The sequence below is a fragment of the Apus apus genome, chromosome 1 (genome assembly GCF_020740795.1).
Source record: "Apus apus isolate bApuApu2 chromosome 1, bApuApu2.pri.cur, whole genome shotgun sequence".
NCBI lineage: Eukaryota > Metazoa > Chordata > Aves > Apodiformes > Apodidae > Apus > Apus apus.
In genome coordinates, this window is record NC_067282.1 from 181234080 (window position 1) to 181258643 (window position 24564).

The following is a 24564-nucleotide window of genomic DNA, read 5'->3' on the forward strand; positions in this document are numbered from 1 at the left end:
GACAGCACAGTTGAACACAAAGTTGGTGTAGATTTTGTTACAATAGAAGCATTTTCTGTGACATTACAGAGTCCACTTACCAAAGATGCAGATACTACCAAACTTCTACTTAAAAGAGCTCCCTCCTTGGACCAAGAATTAACTAGATGAGTTTCAACTCAGTACATTCCCTAAATCTATATATATGTCTCTGGACAAAAATCAGCAACATTGATGTAAGGTAAAAGCTACTGGAACCCTCCTTCAGGTCAAGAAGAAAGAACATAAATTTCAAAGAATGTGTAACAGCTCAGAAATTAAGACAATCCAAATCTTATAAGTGCCAGGTACAGTAAGTATGTTTTTGTTTTACATATGAAGGAGATGTCAGAGAACAGATTTTGATTTGAGATTCCTTCTCAAATAGGGCAGCTACTTAAGGTCTTAACTTTGAATAAACTCTGGTAAAATGTTTGTTCGTCCTAGTCAAGGCCAAATGTCCTATTTTTTACCTATTTTCCATAAAGTAAAATGAGTCCTTAAGACAATGAGAAAAGGTCCTTAACATAGTAATATATTTCTAGATTAGAAAATGTTCATCCAGATTTTTTGCCAAATTAATATAATAGGATTTAAACAAGGTGCAAAAAAAATCGGTATTGAACACATTCTAAAACATTTGACAGTAAAAATTTTCTAGTTCTTGAAAATTACATATACTGGTGTGAAGGAATAATTAGATATAATTGGATAGCAAATTAATGAGCTGACGAGCTTAAAAGTAATAAAGAATTCAGCCCAAATGAATCACAGTAGAACAGACAAATGATAAAATGAGGTATGCAGTACTTCGTAATTTTAAAACACAAGCACAAATATTTTCTTCTTATAGAATGTCCTTTTATTTCCTTAGTAGGCAACATGATTTTTGAACTGCTGTTGCATTATTTGCAGGCATCTTAACTGAAAGGAATAGTCTACCTCTATGAAGAATGCACAATATTTCTGGCAAATGCTAGAATATGCATGTCTCTGTGTGTGGCTGTGCACATGCATGGACTCACACACATGCACAATCTCTTGGATTTCAATGTTCTGTCTCATTGAGCCCCCACATATACACTCCAAGTCCTACCTTCCTAAATAATGTCTACATTGCTCTAACATAATTACTATGCATCTATTGCTATTTTGCTTGGGGAGGATTGCTCATATGTGCTGCATACTAATTCAGTGAAGGTTTGCCACTGGTGGTGGATGAGTAATCTATGTCAAGCTTTTTTGCTCTCACTGTAAATGCAAAAGTGTTTTACTAAAGTTTCCTGCAAGATAAGAAGGCATTTTTTCATAGAAATTTTTATTTCATTTTTCTTAATTTGCCACATTATTTCAAATGCCAGTAGATAAAGTGACAATGCCCAGAGATACTGTAAAATTTCCAGGAAGATTAATGTTGTATCTTTCACAATAGACTGTTTATTAATTGAAAATAAAAAATGCTGAGATGCAGGGAGATGTATAGCATAAAAAAATCAATGCATATAGATATGGGTTATGAGGCTGATCTAAGTTAGAACTGTCTTTTCGGTTGACTGGACAGTACTAATACTCAAATGTAATACTGATTTGGCAATAGTATGTGAGTGCAGAGTAAATGTTATACCCAGAAAGGACATTCATGTTCATTTACACAAATATATTCATGTTCATATGTGAGTAGAGCAGGATATATTTTTTATTTTCGTACTCCCTGGATAGCCTTCCACTGAGTTACCTTTACTTGTCTTCCTCAAAAGAGAGATTGGTGTTTCTCAAAAGTTTCACCTCTACATAATAATTCATTCACCCACAATCAGTTGCTTACTAAAGCCATGGTTGCCATTACTCTTGGACATACTAAAAAAATTAACAAGGGAGAAAAGAAATTCATTTTGAACAATATCTGCCCTGTGTTAACTAACACCAGATTAGGGGTCTCAGCATTCCTTTGGAAAGAAGGTTATAGCTTTTTAATCTGTAATAGAGAAAGTCCATGTATCTTACCTCTTTACACTCTTATCTCTTACCTTTGTTTTGTAAAAGCGTATTTCTTCCCTTATTATGCAGCCTGCCTTCTTTTGACCTTTTACCTCACCAGTAGCTAACTGGTTGCAGGCTTTAAAGTATAAAAAAATGAAATGGCACGTCTCTTCCTGGTATTCTGCTAAAAAGGAAGGCCATAAATGCAGTTGTCATGTACACATATATTGTATCTGTTTTCTTGCTTACTGAAGCCAGAATTACTTAAGTCTGGACTTTCTACTCAGCAAAGGCTCATCAGATCTGACCTGATCATTAAGGGTGGAAGCAGATATAGTTTGGTATTATGTGTACAGTTGTGAATGTGTGCCAGAGATTTTCATGAATCCATCTCTAAACAGGTATTTGTGTAATTCTTGTCATTCAATAGAAGTTTTGTGAGCCATTTTCATGAGCTAAAAGGGGCAGAAATGTTAGCTTGAATAAAGGCTTTTTTAAAGTGGATTGATATTTTGTGCCATAAGGCTGCATGAGGTGATTCACTAAACGAAGATGTGTATCTTCAAGCATTAGATATTCTCATCAGTACCTGAATATCAAAATGGCAATAGCTGGCTTGTTTTTGCTTTCAGATTTGTGGACTAGTTAGGAGAGTCTAAAGACATTTTGATTTGACATCACATTTTTTCATATAATCCCTTAATAAAAAAAACAACAAACCTGACAAAGACATAAATAATTTGAAGTAGTTGGAGGGAATAATGTGAAGGGAATAATAAAACCATACATTTTACTCAGGTAGGGTTCCATTTCTGGATAGATGTTTCAAAAAACACAAGTCACTAACTTAGGTTGAAGGCAAATACTCTCGACTTGGCATCTTTTGGCAGATAAGGCTCATCAGAATGTGCTCTGTAAGGATGATGCTCAAAGGCATCAGGCATAAATTGGTATTCCCCTCTGGCAAATATTCCCTTAAAATCTCATCTGGCCCCACCAAAGAAATGTGTCAGGCTCTTAGAGGTTTCCCCAAGCTACATTAAATTATTTTCCTTTGAAGTCATAGAGTGCAGTTGCAGTGGGTGAGATCTTTATAAGATTTGGAATGTAAGAATAGAACATTTAAGGCTGATAGAGCAAATGACTCTTTGGACATTTAGGCACTGGCAATGCTAGCCTTACCACTTAGTATCCTTGAAAGCAGAACTATTGCATGAATTAACTGTTACACTGGTATTTGCAATTGATAAATAAAGCTTCTCACCATATGTGAAAATAGTTTGACTCTTACAGAATTCTGCCAGAAAGGTCACTGTGAAATATAAATTGTTCTTAAATTTTGCATGTGTGCCTAGCGATGTGGTAAGAGTATTTTCCATTTATGTACCATAAAAAATTCTCATTCAGTATTTTCTTAAAAGAGAGCAACAACAAGCCCCCTTTGGGAGAATTTTCTAAAACATATTCCTGAGGTATAAAAATGAGATATGATTTCTATCGGAACATACAGGAAAGGCTTAGCGTAGAAGTCTGGGATTCTGAATTCTGTGGCTATGTCTAGAACAGATAGTCCAGAGTTCTGCTAATATGGAAAACAAAATAAGTTAAAAGTTCTCTATGCCTGTGGATTACGTATTTGTTACTCAAATAGGCAAGAATCTTTAGGTTTTCTAAAGTGTAACTCTTTGTTTGTTTTGGGGTTTTTTGGTGTGTTTTTAGTGTTTTTTTGTTTTTTCTCAAGGGAAAAATGATTAAATTATGCAAGATGCTCTTTCACAATCTTTTATTCATTAGAACATATTTGTAGTTTCTATTCTTGCCCTCAGATATTGAAACTAAATCAACATAAAAACATAGGAAATGTTTTGCATTTTTTGTTAAGGTCTAGTTACCGGGCAGCGTAGCAGTAGTGATACAGATAAGTGTTTTGCAATGCCTTCTGAATGGCTCACCCCAGGTTATCTTAGATTCATGGCCCTTTTTTACTATTGCAGTGTGCAAAACATTTAAACCCTGGTCTAAAAAAGCAAACAACTAATGCTCGGTTAAATGCTTAATTGTTTTCCATCACAATATATTGTGCTCAAATATATTTCACTAATTTGGAGACCTGTGGTCCAGTAATGAAAGCACTAAAAACTACTTTTTTGATAATATTGATCTGTCAAAGCGCAGCTCACTTTTTTGTGAGTGATCTGGACTCTAAAATATTTAAATCATGTTTCTAAAGTAGTGATGTGACTCATATTTCAACATAGCTAAAATCTGGGGGGGGGAGGACAGGGGGAATGTCATTTGTAGATGTGACAAATTATCTTTGGGATGTTTTTCTTTGATTTTCTACAGAACTGACATTTTGGGAATTTCTGTTATGCACGTGTGTTTGTAGCCGTTACTTGTGTATTTCTGAATCTGCTTAGGTAGAGTTTCTGAGTCTCCAAAAACATGGACAAATTCATTGAATTTGACAGACAGGAAGTGTTGTTACTTCATGTAGGAAGATGATAAAGAAATGAAAAAAAAAAAAAAGAAAAAAAAAGAAGCACTATAAGTTCAATGAAAAAGATTATATATATACATATGAAATTCATATCAAGATCCTCTGTTCATTCAGATGCCACTAGTTTCATGTAGCAGTACTGAATTCATGAACAACTAAATTTCATCAGGACTGAAGATGAGTAGATCTTTCTGTAGAAGTCCTAATCTTCCTCTACAGACAATAGAAAATACAAGCTTCTCTCAGGAACAAATCAGGTACTAGAGAAATTTAGGTTGCTGTGGAGTTGTCTTTCTTTCTACACTGGATGGAGATGGAGTCAAGGCAACTAAACTGCTAAGTGGGTTCAAATGCACCACGTTCATATGAATTAATTCAGTCTCTATTTGAACTTGTAGAAGAATATCTTCCTTCGAAAAACCCAACCAACCAAAAATAATTATTTTGATTGTCTAATAGAAAGATTGTTCTAGATTAGAAAGTAATGTTTTTATTACAATAAGTTGACACTAGTAAATTGGCAAAGATTAAAACAAAGAGATTAAGATTGCATGTACTAAACATCCTTTCAAAAACCTAGAAGAAAGATACAAATTAAATCCTATTACATAATCTCCAACTGCTTATAGAAATAATGTTGAATGCTACTAAACTGAGTGAAGAGAATGTTTTCATCATTACATGCTACATGTTAAAGTGGTCTCCGTTCACAATGGGAAATTTCTCTGTTGTCTCAAAATATAGAGAAAATATTTGCTTTCTGTTGCACAATGGATTAGAAGGTGTAATATGAATAAAGTATCCTTTAAAAATATTCTGCCTCAGCCAGACTTTGGACTTTAAGGAAGTAAAATGGAAAGCAGATTGACTTTCTTAGCTTCTACAAATCCATCAAACTGTCAACCTGTCAGAGTACCATATTTCTTTTCCTTCAGACCCAAATGGAAGTTCAGGTAGGTGGTTTCTTTATTACAATACTATCTACAGGTGTCATTGGTGTATTAGAACAGGTTGCCTTTGACTTTCTGATTTAGTTTTGCCATCCATCTTCCTGTTCCATAGAATCACACCAGAGAAGGATGTTTGTGGATGGCTGGTGAAATGGATTTAAGAATATATTGCAAACTGAAATACTGTCATGAACGTATTAAGTTTTGCACTTGTGATGCAGAACGGGATCAAAGCACATACTTAAGGCATTTAAACATGTTCTTAAACCATTGTATATAAGCCCACAAAGAGATTTTTTCATTTTGTTTGCTCCATTGTGGTACACAGTTCGGTTTTTTAAATGCTGAGTATAGAATTTTCTCTATTGCAGAGATGATCCCCACCATTTCAAGTACATTAGTGTTATGCATTTTACCATTGCCTGTCTTTGTCATTCTCCATCCCTCCTCAGGTCCAGGCACTGACACAGTGTCAGACCTCCCCTAAGAAAATTCCAATAGCTCAGAAAAATGTCACTCTTTCTCAAAATAAGGTTGAAATTAAATTGAAGATTAAGGAGAAGGAATATACCTCTTTCTGTTTGTTTTATTTTGTTTGTTTGTTCGTTTGTTTGTTTTCCCCATTCCCCTTATGAACAGAGTTCTTCTTGTAGAAGCTTCATCCTACATATTCAGATGGGTCTTTCCAGGGAAAATGCAAATATGAAACAAAAAAATATTTCTTGCTAGAATCACTGTTCTGCCAGAGGCTCATCTGAGCTCATCAGAAACTTTGATCACTTTTCCAGATGAATATGTCTTCCCCATCAAAGTTATGAGGTTGCTAAAATTACCTCTAAACCTTGATGCATGAAGCAATGAATTAACCTATAGGCTGGATCAAGATGAGGTCACTAGCACATAAGGGGTGAAAACCACTTTTTGAGAAAGTAAAAATATTTTATTTCAGATCCTTCAACTTAACTTTTAAATTTTAATTTTTATTTTATCCCATCACATTTTATAAAATGTTCACTGCTCAACTGCTTACTTGGGCCCTTAGCAAACTTTGGATAGCTTTTGGTAACTTGAATCTGTATGGCAACACACAGCTATACTGCTTGTATCTAAGGAGTTTAATCTTTCATAACTCACATCTGATAGCTATAAGATGCAAAAGATACAAATGAGAAAGCAGTCCCCAAACTACTGAGATGTGACTTTAACCTCCCACCCACCTCTGGCCCCATTTCTCAGAAATTTCAAATATAACTATTGCAGACAGATCAATTTGGTGTAAACAAAACCACAGAAAGTCAGCCAGCCCATCACAGATTAATTAAGCCTGTATTGGTGAATTTAAGGAAATAAAAATAAAACAGGAAAGATTAAATCAAGTTGGAGAGAGTCTAAACAGTTATAGCCAGTATAGTAAATGGCATGTAAAACAATGTAGATACACCAGTTTGAATTTTGGTCACTAAAACTAATGCATTTGTTTTCATTTCATAGTTGAACTTTTGCTTTTTTTATAACAGTCAAAGAAAGCAAGATAATTTTTCTTATTCTTTTTCTACAAAATAAAGTGAAGAATCAGTTCTGGGGAAGAAATTGCAAGTTTTAATATCAGAATAGTCATAAAGGGATGGCAGTGCAAATTAGTATGTATATTAGTATGGTAATTTACTACAGTGCTTCTGAATCAGTTTTTCATTTAGAGGGGATTATAAATATCAAGTTAGAAAACATGAGCTCCTAACTTTTTATCTCCTAATAAGAGATTCTACAGTGATGAGGATTCTCTGATTGCACTATGAATTAGAAACAGTGTGTCATGTTAGTGAATTCTTTAGTTTGAGTAATAGATTAACTTGTCAACAAATTGCTGAATCCAGCTGGCAGTTTTTTAATTAACTGGTCCTTTATGTTGGAGTGTTACACATGTCCATTTCTACAGGAGCAATTCAGAAACTCCTGAAAAAAAATTAGCTCACCCTTGCACAAGGTAAAACTATGCAGTGTTTATGGATCTGTATCCATCACCTGAGTTCACCAATGTTTTTACTCTTTGACACAAATAAGCAAAAATTGATTTTACTTTCCAGCATTTTCATTTAAAACATTAAAGTGGCCAGATAAACAAAATGTAGTTCAACTGAGCAGTCAAGTGCTGACAAAAGTTCAATAGTTAAGTGTCCTGGGATATTAGCTTTAATATTTTGTGTCATTAGGTCTCAAAATATTTTAAAAAGAGAAATGCTGAGATCTAATGGCGCAAAAACTGTACATAATTACAAAACAACTCTTAAGTCTAATTCTTAAACCATAGTAATTGATCCTACAGTGAGATTTATTCTGTAATCATGGAAGGCAATGGCATTTACAACTAGAATAAATTAAAGTAAATGAAGAGGAAAATTGTATTCTGTGTAACATTTAGTTCATTATAGGCTTAAACAACTATGCCAATCCATGTTCATCAATATAAGTTATGATGTTCACAGACACAATTAAATAAAAATATTATCATCAAGAAACTGTTCATGTTACGCTAGCATAGAAATTGTTACATTATAAGAGATTTGCAGGTTTTCTAAGGTTTTGTTTGCAGTGCTCAGGAATATGAGTAGTAGACAGTAGTATAGAAATTTTTGTGTGTGGTTTGTTTGGTTGTTTTTTGTTTGTTTGTTTGTTTGTTTTTTCCACTAGTGGTCATAGTATATAAAATGAAAGCCTTTTCTGCACTTTGCACTCTCTACTTTTGTGTCTTGCTCCTTACTCTGTTTACTCCATACCTTATTAAGTGCCTTTGTGGCCCTTTATTTGTTCAGTTAAGGTCTCACTGAAGTTCACTAAACCACATTCGACATCACCGACATTCCTGAAGGAATTGCAGCATAATATGTACAAGACCCTAAAAGGGAATTTTGGAATCTTATACGGTACATTCAAGCAAGGGAGTTTTTAAGGTGCGGAACAAACTGTGCATCAGGTTGTCTGTATATCACATAGTTGTATATTTTTTCCAGGATCTCAAAACAAGCAAACTATGCAGACTTAAATTTATCTGGGATCTCACAAATGTTCCATTGAATGCTTCATTTACTGCAATATTCAAATACAGAGATGGAACTTAAAGTAGTTTTTCAATGTTTGCATGTACTGTCAAGTGGAATGAGGCTCAAATAAAATAGTTTCCTGTAGAAAAAAATGGGTTCAGTTTCTTTTCTAGTAGTCCTAGTAGTATTGAGTATATGAGGCATATTCTGATGTTCTGGTAAGATACAGAAAAAACGTCTTTAGTTTGGTGGAGCTGACATCTTTGTGCAGTAGAACAACTGAGAACAATTATATATAACAACATTATTTTCAAAAGAAATGAAAACTGAATGACAGCAGTCAACTATCTGCTTATCTGAATATTAAAAGATTTTCCAATTAGGTGGTTCAAACATGCTTGTGGAAGAGATAGACTCAAAAGAACCTCAGGTAGAGACAATAATTGAAGTACAGTTCTATTAATGCTTTATGAATAACACTAGACATTGTGCTTCTGAATAAAAGGAAAATTACTCGTCTCCTTAGTGACACTAATGATTTTTTAAATTTGTTTCTTTTACAAGTACCCAGTACGATATTTTTGTTTCAGATCAGAATGACTTGTTTTGTGTTGAAGTAAATAATAATTCTTCTACAATTATTTATTTTGAAAAAAAGATAATTTTGTTGATTTAAATGTAGCTTACTACTCTAGTTTTCTAGTTTTTGGTTTGGTTTGGTTGGTTGGTTTTTTTAACTGTTGAATTACAGCAAGACCAACAGTTATTCCTCAGTTTCTTAGAGATGTCATGAATGATAATAGGGGAGGTTTGGGTTAGATATCAGGAAAAGGTTTTTAACCCAGAGGGTGATTGAGCTCTGGAACAAGCTCCCCAGGGAAGTGGTCACAGCACCAAGCCTGTCTGAGTTCAAGAAGTGTTTGATGATGCTCTCAGGCACATGGTGTGATTCTTGGGGTGCCCTACACAGGTAAAGAAGTTGGACTTGATCCTGATAGATCCCTTCCAACTCAGCATATTCTATGATTCTGTGATTCTATGATTCAAAGATTGGCTTTAACGGGAATAGAAGATTTCATAGCAATGCAGTATAGAACCAAAGATTTTATCAGTCTGTTACTGCTGATAATATATAACAAAACCTCTTGTGACACAGGCAGGTTCTTCCACAGAACAGACAAAGAAAGCATGATGTAACACAAAAGTCATGCCACATGTTTCACAGACAAACTTTTGGAACTGTGTGAAAGAATTGTACCCATGTGAGTTCTGTCTCAACCAGCCTACAAAAGGTTATAGAGATTTTCTGAGTTAAAGAGTTTATATATTTTCTTTTAAATTTCTGTAGGACCTGAGTCCCAGTTCTGGTTTCATCTTTCTTTAAGTCTTGCTGATTTTGGCTGTGATAGAGTTAATTTCTTCATAGCAGCTAGAGTGGGGCTGTGTTTTGGATTTGTGCTGGAAACTGGATAACACAGAGATGTTTTGTTATTGCTGAATGGTACTTACACAGAGAGTCAAGGCCTTTTCTGCTTCTCATCCCAGGTTGAGGGTGCACAAGAATTTGGGAGGGAACACAATTGGGACAGCTGACCCAAACTGACCAAAGGGATATTCCACACCATATGACATCATGCTCAGCAACATAAAGCTGAAGAAAGAAGGATGAGTGGTATGTTCAGAGTGACAGGGTTTGTCTTTCCAAGTAACCATCATGTGTGATGGAGCCCAGCTCGCCTGGAAATGGATGAACACCTGCCTGCCGACAGGAACCAGTGAATTAATTCATTGTTTTGCTTTGCTTGCATTTTTACATTGCATTTTAAACTGTTTTATCTAAACTCATGAGTTTTCTCACTTTTACCATTCTGATTCTCTTTCCTGTCCAACTGGAGATGAGTGAGTGAGCAGTTGTGTGGGGCTTAGTTGCCAGATGGGGTTAAATCATGACAAGGTATAATTAGCTTATAGGGTTGGCTGCTATAACATAGTTCTGCTTGATATTTTCTACTTATGCAGCTCTTAAAAAACAATAATTCTAACAGAGAGATATACCGAGTAGTTATAATATTAAAAAAAATAGAGGACACAAAATGTAATAGCATTAATAAGAAAAATGTTAGACAGATACATTAATGATTAGATGACTAAACAAAATCTTTTTTTCTTCACTGATCTTAAAAATGCATAATTACTTCTTTTTCTGCTTGAGTACTTCAGTAGTGTTTTCATGTAAGCACTTCATATACAGATAGGAAAACATGTTGTAGACTGTACCTACCACCCTGACTTAGCTGTTTTGATCAGTAAAAGTAATGATATAAAAACCAGGTAATTTCATGAATTTATTACAAGCAAATATAAGTTTACTCTTAAAAGCACAGAGAAACTAATTTAAAATTACAACTTAATTCCACTTTTTTCAGCACAAAAATGAAAGACATTAATAAAAAATGAAATTTAATAATTATTTTAAATCATAATTAGTGTGAGAAACACAATGCAACAAGATTTGGGCTCTAAAATGAACAATGATAACATATGCATTTCTACTGAGGTAAAAATACATGGAGAAAACTTCATACTTCAGGACACAAAAAAACTACTACAAAAAAGGAATTTTTTAATAAACTTCCCCTTTCACAGATCAATAAAACTAATGAAACTTACATTATTATTCCCTGAGGTCAGCAAAACTGACGCCAGTCCACACCAGTTGCAACACAGAGACATTGTTGGAAAAAAAACCCCAAACTATTTATTGAATGCAACAACTAGAGGAGAATCATACTACTATGAGAAAGTAATTGACAAAATGAAACCATGCATGATAAGAGAGTTAATGGATGCCAAGTTCAGATATGAACAAAATAAATATGGGACCTGGGGCAGTCTATGTACACCAAATACTCATATCAAAGAAATTATTAGAAATACACACAGAAGAGGTCCAACTCAGCATCAATTTCATTGATTTTCTCAGGATGTGTGCTTGCTCAGGCATAAAATGTGGTCCATGCTTGGCATCAGCCTGAGAAGTTAACACCAGGTAGTATCCATCTATGAGGACACCATCTATCAAGATGCTCATGAGACACATACCAAACTTTATTTGATGCTGGAAGGTAGAATTTCCAGATTGTTTTGAATTTCCCTCTACATTTGAATTTAAACACTCTGAATCTTGTCTTGTGAATTTACTGAAAATACAAAAAATAGACCACATGGGTAGTTTATATTAGTAGCAGTGGAGAAAGTTCTTAGGTTTGGGATTTATTTTTCCTATTTGTTTTTATCAGAGTTTAACAACCAAATAATTTCAGGATAAATACCACTGATATAACCTTTTTCCTTAGCTAAGACGGAAATTCCTTGTTACTTTCATTTGATATGGTTTTCAAATTAATATATTTTCTGCACCTTTTTACTCCATGGCAACTGGTTGAGCACCATGATATGAATCAATATGATAGCATGATTTGTAAACTAACTTGCATAAGACAAATAAATAACTTTTTAAAGCAGTCGTGATCACATAACTCTTTCATATGTGATTTCCTAATGAAGCAATCACTAAAATAAATAGATTTGAAATAAATGGAATTTGTTGTGCTGCATTACACTATTAGGCAACTTTTTACATTCACAGGCCTCATTTCTTTGTTACTAGAACTGAAGATGGAATATTGCAATGGTAATTAATCAAGGAAGATTTTAATTGAAAGCAATGCCAAACTTGAAAACATCAGAGGAGGAACAATGGGAAGGATACCTCACTGAGAGGTACAAAAGCTTCTAATCTGTGTTGTAATAAGAGCTAGGCATCAAATAGATGAGAATCATAAAAGTTCTTCATTCAAAAATGTAGCTGTTGCATGAAAAATGCCCTAGAATAACCCTACCAAAAGTAACAGCTTGGATGTCTGTACCTAAGCAGTGAGCATAAGCCAAACATTTTCATAAATTTTGACTATTTATTTAAAAAGAATCACCCCTCAAAATAAAACAGGGATATTATTTTAAATTCCATAGCCAAAAAAAAAAATATCTTTGAACAGTTTAAGGTTTTGGAATTCTACATTCTCAAAGCCAAATCATGTATGACTACTAAATATAAAGAACACTAGCTGAAGAGTTTTCTGTACTGGAACTCAATTCAAGGTTTCTAAAGTCCATGACTGAAAAGTGGATAAATACGTGTTACCTATATAAAGCACAAACAACACAAAATCTAACCAGTCAAACACGTCTGAATTATAAAAACTCATTCTCTTTATTGCAGCCAGGAAAAGACCTGCATGCCATAGATTTATTATAAGGGCCACATCTAGAGGGCACCTCATGGTAACAGGGTCTCCCTGCTCATGATTCTTGAGCCAATGATCCAGTGCATTTTAATTTAACTCAGCCTGGACTCACCTGTTTGGGTTATACTAAAAACAACAGATGCAATAAGACCTCATTGCATTCATTGCCAGCCCTGTAGTTTTATATTAATAAAAATGTTGTATACTTAGTAAATATTCCATAGAAAGCTATTATGAGATCAGTAGTTGGCAACAAAATTACAATATTGAACTGTAACTTGTAATTGGAAAAATTTGAAACTTATCAAAAAGCATAAACATTTAAATAATGTTTAGTCTTTATTCTTCTGTGCAGGCTTGTAGTCTAGGTACACTATTTTTTATATGTTCATTTTAATCATGTAAGACATTTAAAGATATTTAGGAAAAAATGCATTCATACTATTGATTGCACAATCTCCTTATACTGAAAAATGAAATAATTTTCCAGAAGCCTGTAAAAAAAAATAATCTAAAACTAAACGGGCTAACATTTTGATTGAGTTAAAGATGTTTATGTCGTATGCTTAATATGAATATTTAACATATGAAATAAAATTTTCTGGAAAAAATAATGATAGTAAAATGTTGCTAATATTTTGACAGAATGTAATTTTCATTGTGCAAAGGATGGATTTGTTCTACTGATTTTTTTTCTTTTTCATTTAGGTGCCCCTCATAACACCATTTTGAAAAATTTCAAAAATCTGAATGCCAAATATTTTGCTGGATATACCAATTTTTGATGGATTTTTTTTTTTTGAGAAATAACAAAATGTTGTGACCATGGGCATATTTAAAAAATAAATCCTACTCAATTTATTCAAAATAGAACCTGATATGTTGATTTCTTAGCAGAGCGGTTCTTTAAATCATTCTGTATTGCACCTTCCAAAATATTCTGAAAGTGCACTAGCAACAATAAAAGTAAAATTTGGGAATGGAGAGAAAATAAGAATTATATCAGAAGTTTAGCACAAATATTTTCATCACGGCTCCACTGTATCTCCCATGACCACCTCTGTGCTCACGAGTGCTTTGCATATATATACACATAAAGTCAGCATTTCTAGTGCAGTGTCACTGCACTTTCAATATCTGCCACCTGAAAGCACCACCAAAGACTGCAGAGCCTTATAGATCGAAAACACTCCTCCTCCCTGCTCTCCTCTTCCCTTGGATAGTTTCTGTTCTCCTGAATATGAAAATTATATTTTTTCCTACAATAAATACCGTGTTCTATATGCCCATTCACAGCACACAAAACACCAGTTTTTCATCTATCTTCATTTTTTTAATACTCTGGCTTACAGCAGTGGCTGCTTTCAGTAGTTGGAGAAAATAACTCAATCTTTTAATAAATTCTACAAAATATTCCTTAAAACAAGAAAGCAATATCTAATTCAACAGATTTCAATCTATTTAGCATATGGTCACGACACTATCAAATAATTGTGTTCTTATTTTTCTTTTCTGTGACTGAGTCATGAGTTTTCCTCAACAGGCATTAGTTGTGTTTTGCTTTTGTTTCTGCCAGTGGCAGTGCAGATTTCAGTTACTAACAGTTCACTTTGCTGCAGATTGTAATATGTTTTGGCTAAGCTACAAGATCTCTAAGCTGGGATGTTTGTTTCACTTCTCCCATATCTGTAGTTTGAAACTTGTTTTGTAATGTTCAGCTATCTGTTTCATAACTGAATGTAACAGGTGTGGATGCCTAAATATTTAAAATTCTCCAGTATAGATGGTCATCAGATATTGATTTAATTCTTTTTAAGAAACTGTCATGCAAAAGACTAAGATGACCCAGCATGCTTGTCTCCCAAATCTAATGTAAATTTTCATTATACATTTTGCATTCTGACAATAACTGCTAAAATATTGTTAAAATTATTAATTCAAAAAGATTCCTGTGGAACTAGCACAGTATAATACCTTATTTTTGATATGATGGTATTAAGATGACAAGTCTGCAAGGATCATGTAGATTTAACGCTAAATATCTATGGGTTGGTTGTAACAATTATAATGTCTGGATTTCCCCAGCACATTTTGTACAACTGATTTTAAAACTCTCAAAGTAGATGAGAGACCTTTTCAGATAACATAATGTGCTTCCTGTTCATTTCAGCATACTAAACTAGTGAGAAAAGTCTCTTTGGAAGTGTGAGGGAAGATGTCACTCAGCCTTGGAGACTGCCATTCTCCATTGTGTTTGTGACTGTATCTCTGTAATTTGCTGTCTTAAACTGAGACAATTATGGGTTTCAGACTCAAGGTAAATTTTATGTTCATGGCAATGACAAACCAAGGGGTAGGGAATGCCAGTATTATTTCACCACTAAGCTCCTTGTTACTCTACCCTTTCACCTGTGGCCTGATTAGTCTCTTTTTTTGTCCTCTATCTTTAAAACTGCTACGTCCATCTTAAGTACCTCTTTTCTAGAAATTCTTACCTAGAAACTCAACATTTCTTCATGAATCAGATTACTTTCATTTTCACTCCTGATTTCGACACTCACAAAATATTTGACGAGGGAAGAAGGATTACCAAGGGATTAAATTGTACAACTCAGTGAAGTACAGACACGTCAGTAAGTGCAGAGATCAGCTTCGGAATCCAGAGAGGATATGCAGCATGGACATGGGACCAAGCTCATCAGTCCAGATGAGAAGCAAAGTGTATGAGGCTGTCAAGCACTGTATCAACGTGAATATGCTGCTGTGGAATGCCAACAGCTGTAAGGGCCTCTGTAAGGCCCTGGAATTCCCAGATGTCATGGACAGGTAAGCTTCTTGTGCAGTTCTGTCCCCTAAACTTTATTCTGGTTCCTTCCCTGTCACATCAGGAGCAAAACCTCTGTGTTTTTTCAAAACTCTGTTACCTCTTACAGCTCCTTTCTTTCTAACAGTGCTAGTCTTCCATTTCAAGCCACAAAATCATGATCCTCACAGCCCTGAGGCTGCTTAAAAAACCTACAAGCTTTTAAAATTCCTCCTCAAGACCTAATCCTCGTCATTCCTACAGGGAATAAATTTCTTAAGTAATCTACATAATTACTTTACTTAATTAGCTGATTTAATTTTTTTAATGTTTTAATTTTTTTCCAGAGAGTAAGGAGTACAGGTAATGACAGATAATATTAAAGAACAGTAACTAGAGATTTGTGGAAGGAGACTGGAGTGATTTTATTTCAGAACACCCAGGCAGTGAATTATTTGAGGAGCAGTTACTTTGGTCTTACTGAGAGCAGCAAATGTTTCTAGAAGGCTCTGGGAGGACTTCTTTACTTTGTTACATTTACAGCTGTGCAAAATAGGGCAATTTGAGTGCTGTTTTCTATTTCTTTCTTTTCTCTCTCAGTATTTCTTGACTTACTCACATTTTCCTTTTGAGTTCAAAGAAACCCCAAAAGGCTTCTGGTGTCCAACTACGTTTGAAATAAAATGCAGCTAAATCAGCTGAAATGTGGAAAAAGTTATTCTAAGACAGTGTAGACATTGTAGAACATAAAGTCATTGAGGGACATGCTGTTCCTACCAGGACCTGGCCTAATCCGTAATATAGCTTACTAGAGATCAGGTGAACTTTACTTGTTTAAGGGTTCCATCATTGAAACACTTCTAATTAGAGAAATATTATTATTCTCTGCTTTCTATGTACCAGCTGGCTCATGCAAGTGTAGTGTATGTGCAACTTTATTAAGAAGAAGATCTGCAGTAGCTTCTTTTTAAAGATAAATAAATCTACTGCTTAAAGTCTTTCAACACAGAAGACGACAAGTTCTCATTTGAAGGCTTATCTCTAATTGCTTACAATTTCTTAAAAATGTTTATCTTGAATAGGTCAAGCAAGCAGTTAAAATCTGTGAGAAGAACTTTCTGGTTTTGAATTGCAATGTCAAATAACATGGTGTAATCAATTTAAATAAGCCTTTTAGGAACAAATTACAACCAGGTTGAAACCTTGTAATCTAAGTTCCATTCCAGTGGGAATTAAATTCACTGAGTCATAAACTATTGAAAAATAAGGATTATAATAGAACTATGCTAGTAGGCATAGCTATAATTACTTTTTAAATAATGACAATTACAAAGTAAAATAACAGGTTTAACACACTTCTCCAGTAAGAAGGGAAACCCAGCTTCTCTTTGTCTACTGGTGGTGAGCAAATTAAACATTGAAAAGGGAAGGAATGTAATTTTTTCAGAACCTTGATGTGGCAGCATCTTGTTTCCTTCCTGCGTCCAGTGACATTGAGTAACTCACCATTGGACAGAAAGATAATACTAGCATTATCCAGAGCATGAAAGCTTTTGTCATTTTTAAAGATTTGTGTTTCACAGTTCCTGATTCCTTTTCTTGCTGTTGTATATATTACATTTGTTCTTCATTGAGATGACCAGAATGAGGGATGCCACTGCAGTGCTAGTTAATATTTGATGACCTCCTGTTGTTGCTCTTAGTTTTTCAATAAAGATGTGGAAAAGCAACAGTATCAATGTCAGAAAAGACATCAGATAAAGACATGACTACTTAATCTTTTATGGGAAAGCTACTTTATTTGTTATGGAAAAAACAGTCTTCACAGAATCACGAAATGGCTTATGTTGGCAGGGATGTCTGGAGGTCATCTTGTCCAACACCCCTTCTCAAGCAGGGCCACCTATGTCCAGTTGCCCAAGACCATGTCTAGACAGCCTTTGACAGCTCCATCTCCAAAGATGGACACTCCTGCCTTTGGCAACCTGTTCATTGCTCAGTCACCCTCACAGTAAAAAAAAGCTTCCTGATGTTCAGAGGGGTCCTCTCATGTTTCAGTGTGTTCCAATTGCCTCTCGTTCTCTTACTAGGGTCTGCTGAAAAGAGCCTGTCTCTGTCCTCTTTTCACCCTCCCTTCAGATATTTGCAAACACTGATGGGATCATCCCTGAGCCTCCTCTTCCCCAGGCTGAACAGTCTTAGTTCACTCAGCTTTTCCTCATATGAGAGATGTTCCAGTGCCTAAATCATCTTTGCAGCCCTTAGTTGAACTTTCTCTGCAGTAGGTCCACATTTTTCTTGTATCAGGGAACATAGAACTGGACACAGTGCTCCAACTGTCGTCTCACTGCTGCTGAGCAGAGGGTAAGCATGACCTCCCTCCACCTGCAGCAACATTCCTCTTAATGCGCCTAGGACACTACTCACCTTCTTTGCCACAAGTACATATTGCTAGCTCATGTCCAATTTGGTCCTTTTCTGCAAAGCCGCTTTCCTTGACAGTTGAGTCTGAGCATATATTTGGACTCGATGATCTTGAAGGTCTTTTCCAACCAGAGTGATACTGTGATATATTGGTGTATGGTTCTTCCCTATGTGGAGGTTTTTAGCACTTTCTCTTACTGAACTTCATGAGGTTCCTGTCAGCCCTTTTCTCCATCTATCAAGGTGCCTCTGGATGGCAGCACAATACTCTGGCCTACCAGTCTCTCCTTCCAGTTTTGTGTTATTTGCAAACTTGCTGTGGGTACACTGTCCCCATCATCCATTTCATTAATGAAAATGTGAAAGAGGATCAGACCAAGTATTGACTCTTGGTGTACACCACTAGTTACTGGCCTCCAAGCAGACTTCATGCCACTGATCCGGCACCCTTTGTTCAGCCAGTTTTCAATCCCATCTCACTGTCTGTTTATCCAGCCTATACTTCCTCAGCTTCTCTATGAGGATCTTACAGGAAGCAGTGTTGAAAGCCACACTAAAGTCAGATTGACAATATCCACTGATCATCTACCTCATTCTATCTTCTGTTTAACTTATTCTATCTTACGGGAAGTACTTTAAAAGTATCACTACACTTTCTCCTGGAAAAGAAGTCTCCAAATGTCTTCCATTGCTGGTGTTTAACAATATCCAAAGTATATAAGTGCCTGCTTAACATAGCTAACTAAACATAACTAGCTAACTAACGAAATATTGCCTTCCTACTTCAGAACTAGCACTTAATCTTACAGATAACTCAAAACTGGGCACTCAAGGTCTTAAATGAAATTTAAATAAAGAATGGTTTGGGACTCAATTTAATTCTCTCAGTGTTGTCTGTTTATTTTAACTATATTTGACTTTCTGTTTAAGGCTTTTCTCCACAGATAAGAGAACTTGCAAAGTTTCACTACAGAGGCTAAAAAGAACCTTGTGTTCATTGAGTGCATCACTTCGCTACTTCTGCTTTAGCAATACTTTTCTCTTATAGGAAAAGGATAAAAGGAAGGAAGGTTTTTTTAGATATTATTATATCTAATAAAAAGGAACTGTTTAAGACTGTCATTGTTGAGGGTAACTTTGTTAAGACTTGGGTTTAAATTAGCAGTCTTCATGATTTCTAGGGCACAAAAAACCTAAAAAGGAGTAAAGAGTTCAATCAACTCAGAGAAGCAGAAGGATCTATTTTGGGGGCATGATAACCAAAGTAAAAGAATTAAAGAGGTCTGGTACATTTAAAGAAGTAAAAGTAAGGGCATAATTACAAATTATCTCATTGCAGAGGAAAAATAGGGAGACTACCAAGAGATCAGTGATTAAATCATGTGCACTCCATAGAACTCAGGCAGAAGAATGAGGAATATAGAACATAGGACTAAGGACAGATTACTATGGATGAATTAAAAAGCTTAGCATAGATGTGTAGGGACAAAACTATCACAAAATCATAGAATGATAGAATAGTTTGGGTTGAAAGAGACCTTAAAGGTCACCCAGTTTCAACCCTCCTCCGTGGATAGGAATAACTCCCACTAGATCAGGGTGCTCAGAGCCCTATCCAACTTGGCCTTGAGCACTTTTAAGGATGGGGAATAGCCGTTACCCCTTGTCCTATCAGTACATGCCTTTGTAGAAAGTCCTTTCCCAGCTTTCCTATAGCCCCTTCAGGTACTGGAAGGCTGCTATAAGATCTCTCTGGAGCCTTCTCTTCTCCAGCCTGAATAACCCCAGGTCTCTCAGCCTGTATTTGTAGGAGAGGTACTCCAGCCCTCTCATCATCTTTGAGGCCTTCATCTGGACTTGCTCCAAGAGCTGTATGTATTTCCTTTGTTAGGGACTTGGAGAACTGGACACAGTACTCCAAGCGGGGTCTTCCAGGAGCAGAGTAGAAGGGAAGCATCAGCCTGATGATAACTTCTGAACTTTGACAGGCATTTGTTTTGGTTTCCTGCTTGTCTTAATGGCATTATCCCACAATTTACCTTTACATTAAATATATAACCCCTGATGCCTTTCCAAAACAGAATATTTTTAGAATGTAGAAGTAAACCAAAACTAACAATAGTATCTCATACAACAGGAAGTAAACACTACTATAAATGGCCATACCTTGAATAAAAAACCCTTGTAATTTATATTTAAACTGTAGTTAAATCACCTTAATCAAGGTTAGATAAGGTTTTTACTTCCTAAATGAACACTTATAAATGTTACTCTGTTGAATATTTTTTTCTAACCATGGCAAAAATTTCCTTTACTTTCTACTGAACATAATAGCCTCTAGCAGCTGGTGACAGCTGATCTGTGCAAGAGTCATATTAGTTATAAAGAACAATTCATGTTAAGAATGAATTATAGAATTAAGCATGCTGTGCTTCCTTAAGAAGGAGCTGAAAGGAGCTTCAAGGTGACTTTTCCAGTCAAAGTTAACTCTAAGTGCAGACAGCACAAATGACAGACACCCTTGGAAAGGAGAGTGTTTATTTGGAATGTTATGACAAAAAAATGAAACATGACCTGAAGGTCAATTTTCAGTATATTTAGTAGCCAGTTCCTGGTAATAATATTGGTACAAAAAAACAGGAAGATTTGAGAAGCCCTGAAAGAAAAGGCAGTGTTGTAAGAAACAAGATCGATAGCCATGGGGAGGGATACTAAATTTAAAAATACAGGTCTATTTTATTTTCATACTATTTGGCTTCAAAATATTGTGTTACCAGAGTAGGTAAATGATATTTGTATATAATATATATGCAATTATATACAATATAAAATTTGTATGCAATACATACACAAATATAGATATCAATTCTATTAACACAAAAAATCCATAATAATAGAAGAAAAGGAAATTGCAATAGTCCTTTCAACATTGTCATTGTAGAACAGGTTTTTCTCCAAGCTGTATAGGAACACCTGTGACATATAAAGGAATATGGGTTGTTAAGGCATTCAACAAGGACAATTAAATTTTTGTCTAAGCTCACTACATGCTTGCCAGGAACTCACTAAATTATTCTGCATAAATAACTAAAGAAAAATATCTCTATGATTTGTCATTCACCTTGCTCACAAAGTAAGACGAATTTCTCAGCCTCAATGACTTGCTAAACTTGATCAAATAGCCTAGTAGAAGGAAATACCAGCTTTTGAATGCTTGCTTTGACTCTACATCATTTGCCACTAACGAGTAACAGGTGACTCTAGTTAAATAGCCTTATCTTTGGTTCCCTGATTGTATACCTGAAATGTTGAAGAGGTAAAAAAAAAAAAAAAAAAAAAAAAAAAAGTGAAATACTAGGTGAATAGAAAATAGCAGATTTTTACCTCTGAGAAAAAAACTCCTGTAAAGTGTATATTCTGACTTCCCTAGAATCACACATTTCACCCATATGTAAGATTCTTAACTGATGAAGGAGAAACTCTGATAGTCAGGAGGGACGTGAAGCTGCCTTTTCATTCTTAGATGTATTCACAAAACCTGGGATTGCTAGAAGACAATAATTTTTCCCACATTCCTTGCAAGGAATGACTGTGTAAACCAGGACTCTCCAGGCTGAGGAAAAGGCAGCTGAACTACAGTGTTATAAAAAGCGAGAATGACAGAAAGTGCACATGAAGCTATTGTTCATCTCCATCTAATAAAATGTCTAGAAGTGATCATATCAAAATGGCAGTCGACAGTTAAATCAAGCAAAAGGAGATGCATCTTCACTAGACACAAATAAACAACTGGATATACAGGGAAAATAAAGATCACTGAGAATAATGCAAGCTCTGGACTGAGAAGTTCTTGAGACAGCAGTGGTGGGGAGCTGGTAGAGGGCTCTGCACAGTGCCGCAGTGTACTGCTGACACTGACTCAACCTTCTTCCACAGACATCCTCTACTGCCGGCTTCTGGAGGTGGTGTGCTAGCAATGGTGATCTCTTGGTATGACCTGAAATAACTGTTCTTTTTAAGCTCCAGCAGAGTCTAGTCTTTCTTCTACAAGATTCAGTGTTACCCCTTACATCTATTCACCAAATTCCATTTCTTTATTCATTTAAAATTGAGGAACTGATTTCAAAATTATAAATACAAAAAGCCTATTTTTGTCCTTGTCTTTATCTATTACCTCATCTCTTTAATTACAGTGCATGATCTATTGCAATTTGAGCTACATTAGGGACACTGAGTATTTCAAACTATTAAAGTGATGTGACACTGTGGTTTTTTATGTCATTATTTCTCACAGCACTTTTATGTTCCAATATTTTTATTTTTAACATCTTAGAACTGTCTTCAGTATAAAATGAACCATGTGGACATTTTGCTAAATGAACAATATATTCAATATGACAATTCAAACAACATTTAAGATTATTTTTTTCCCCACAAATGAGAATGATAGACTACATTCCCTGTAATCCCAGTATTTCATTATGTGCAATGTCCACATAGATAAAATCCTGTCTGAGTTGCAGTGCTTTAGCTTAGCGAACTTCATCCTTCTCACTTCTGTAGGTGTGCTGAGAGGCACAAGTCCTCCAGCAATTCTTTTAAAGTTTGTGGTTTTACAGAGGAATTTGGCTCATGCAAGACATAGATTTCTTGTATTCCCCTTGTCCAGAGAACAACACATTATTGAAGAGCTCAGTGGTAACAAATAGAAAAATGCCACAGAAGATGCATACTTGCAGCACTGAACAAATAAAGCAGAGTATCTGAAAGGTATTTTTACTCTCTGCCTAATTCACTGTGCTTCTACTCAGAATCTTTCTCAGCCCCCTCATTTTGGTTTCTGGATTTATTTTTAAAGAAAAAAGAAACACCCTAGTAGAGAGACTTCTGTTAAAAGCAATACAAAACCTAAAGGTATAGACAGAAAAGTAATCACAGTAGTCTGAAGGCTTTGAACAAATAATTAGTTTGACAGATTTCACCTTTCATTCTGTTTCTTTAACATCATTTTTTTCTCAACATTTTTATGATGATTTTAAAGTACAGAGCCAACATAGTGACTGATCTATATTTGGGCTGCTGTTAATTAATGAACAATTAATTTTAAATATTTGACACTCCAGATAGCCATGTCTGCAGACCTCGAACACCCCAAAATTTCCCAGGCTAGTGTAGGTCTGTGCTCATCAACACTGTCATGATTTTATCCTGAGCTGTCTTCTCTAAAAGATGTTCAGTCAAGATGGCTGCACAGCACACTGGAAACTTTTCATTTGTTGTTACTATGGATTTACTTATGCAGACACCATGCTGATTCCCCAGGATGATAAAGCATGTACAGCATCTAAGCCTTTGATGAATCTTATAAAGTGTAGATGTCTTGACCTTATAGAGCTCCTGCTGGTCAGGCATCAGACAGGCAACCAAACCTCAGAGCAAGAGTCGTACATGTGAGCACAGTAACTCTTGGAAAGCACATTGGTAAGTGAAATCCATATGTATGTTTCTGTGGGATAATTTAGCTCAAAGCTATAAGCAAATAATTTGTAGCAACAAGCATTTCAATGACCCAAGCTAATCCTCTGCTTACTTCCATACTCTCTGTAGACAGGCCTCCCCACATGCAGGTTGAATTTGAGTGGTAAATGAAAGGCATTTATTTTGTATTCCAGGAACTCTGAAAAGGCATGAGATTCAGTTGTGAGATAAAAGAAGGGGATAAGAACAGGTTGCCTTTACCAGATATGTCAGTCAGCTGGTCAGTTCCTAGCAAAGGCTTGAAGAAATTGGTACTTATACTGGCATCAACAACAAATGAGAGTTTCTGCTCAGGGGCAGAGAAGACATGCACTTATTTAGACAAAACTTGGATTAAAAGCAAGTATTTGCCTTTTTTTGCTTTATCTCTTTTTCTTTTTTGCTTTATTCAGTTACACTGAAAGCTCTCTTCTACTCTGCATATGTTCTTAAATTAATTGTCTTGATGAATAAGAGTCCTCTCAGCAAATGAATTGTTAGGATGAGACTGATGTAGTGGAATGGTTATTGTTTTCCCCTTTGACTTAACTCATTTGCTCACACACAGGAGACAGTCTAGTATAACTGTGTTGATTTTAGTTGATTTAACTTACCATTACTACATAATAATTGTATATATTACATTAATATTGGCTGAAATTCTGTTTCAGATTTTTAGACATGGTTCATAGTGGGTTTAGTAGGCAGTTAAGTTACAGGTCTTTGCACATGATTTTGAACTGAATAATAAGTCATTACCGCATCTTATTAAATTATGAAAAAAACCACAAACTCCTTTATTTCATGCTTCTGTGTTCTAGGTATTTCTGCATTCTAATAAATTGCAATTCTGAATAGTCCAGTATAAATCTTGTAAATATAGATGTAAATAGTTAATGAACCTCAAGCCCTTTTAAATATTTTAACTCTTCTGAATTTTAGGTGTGTCTATACATATCTAGACATCTTTGCCGTATATGATATTGTTAAAACACTACTAACACCAATATGCTAGAAAACTAAGACA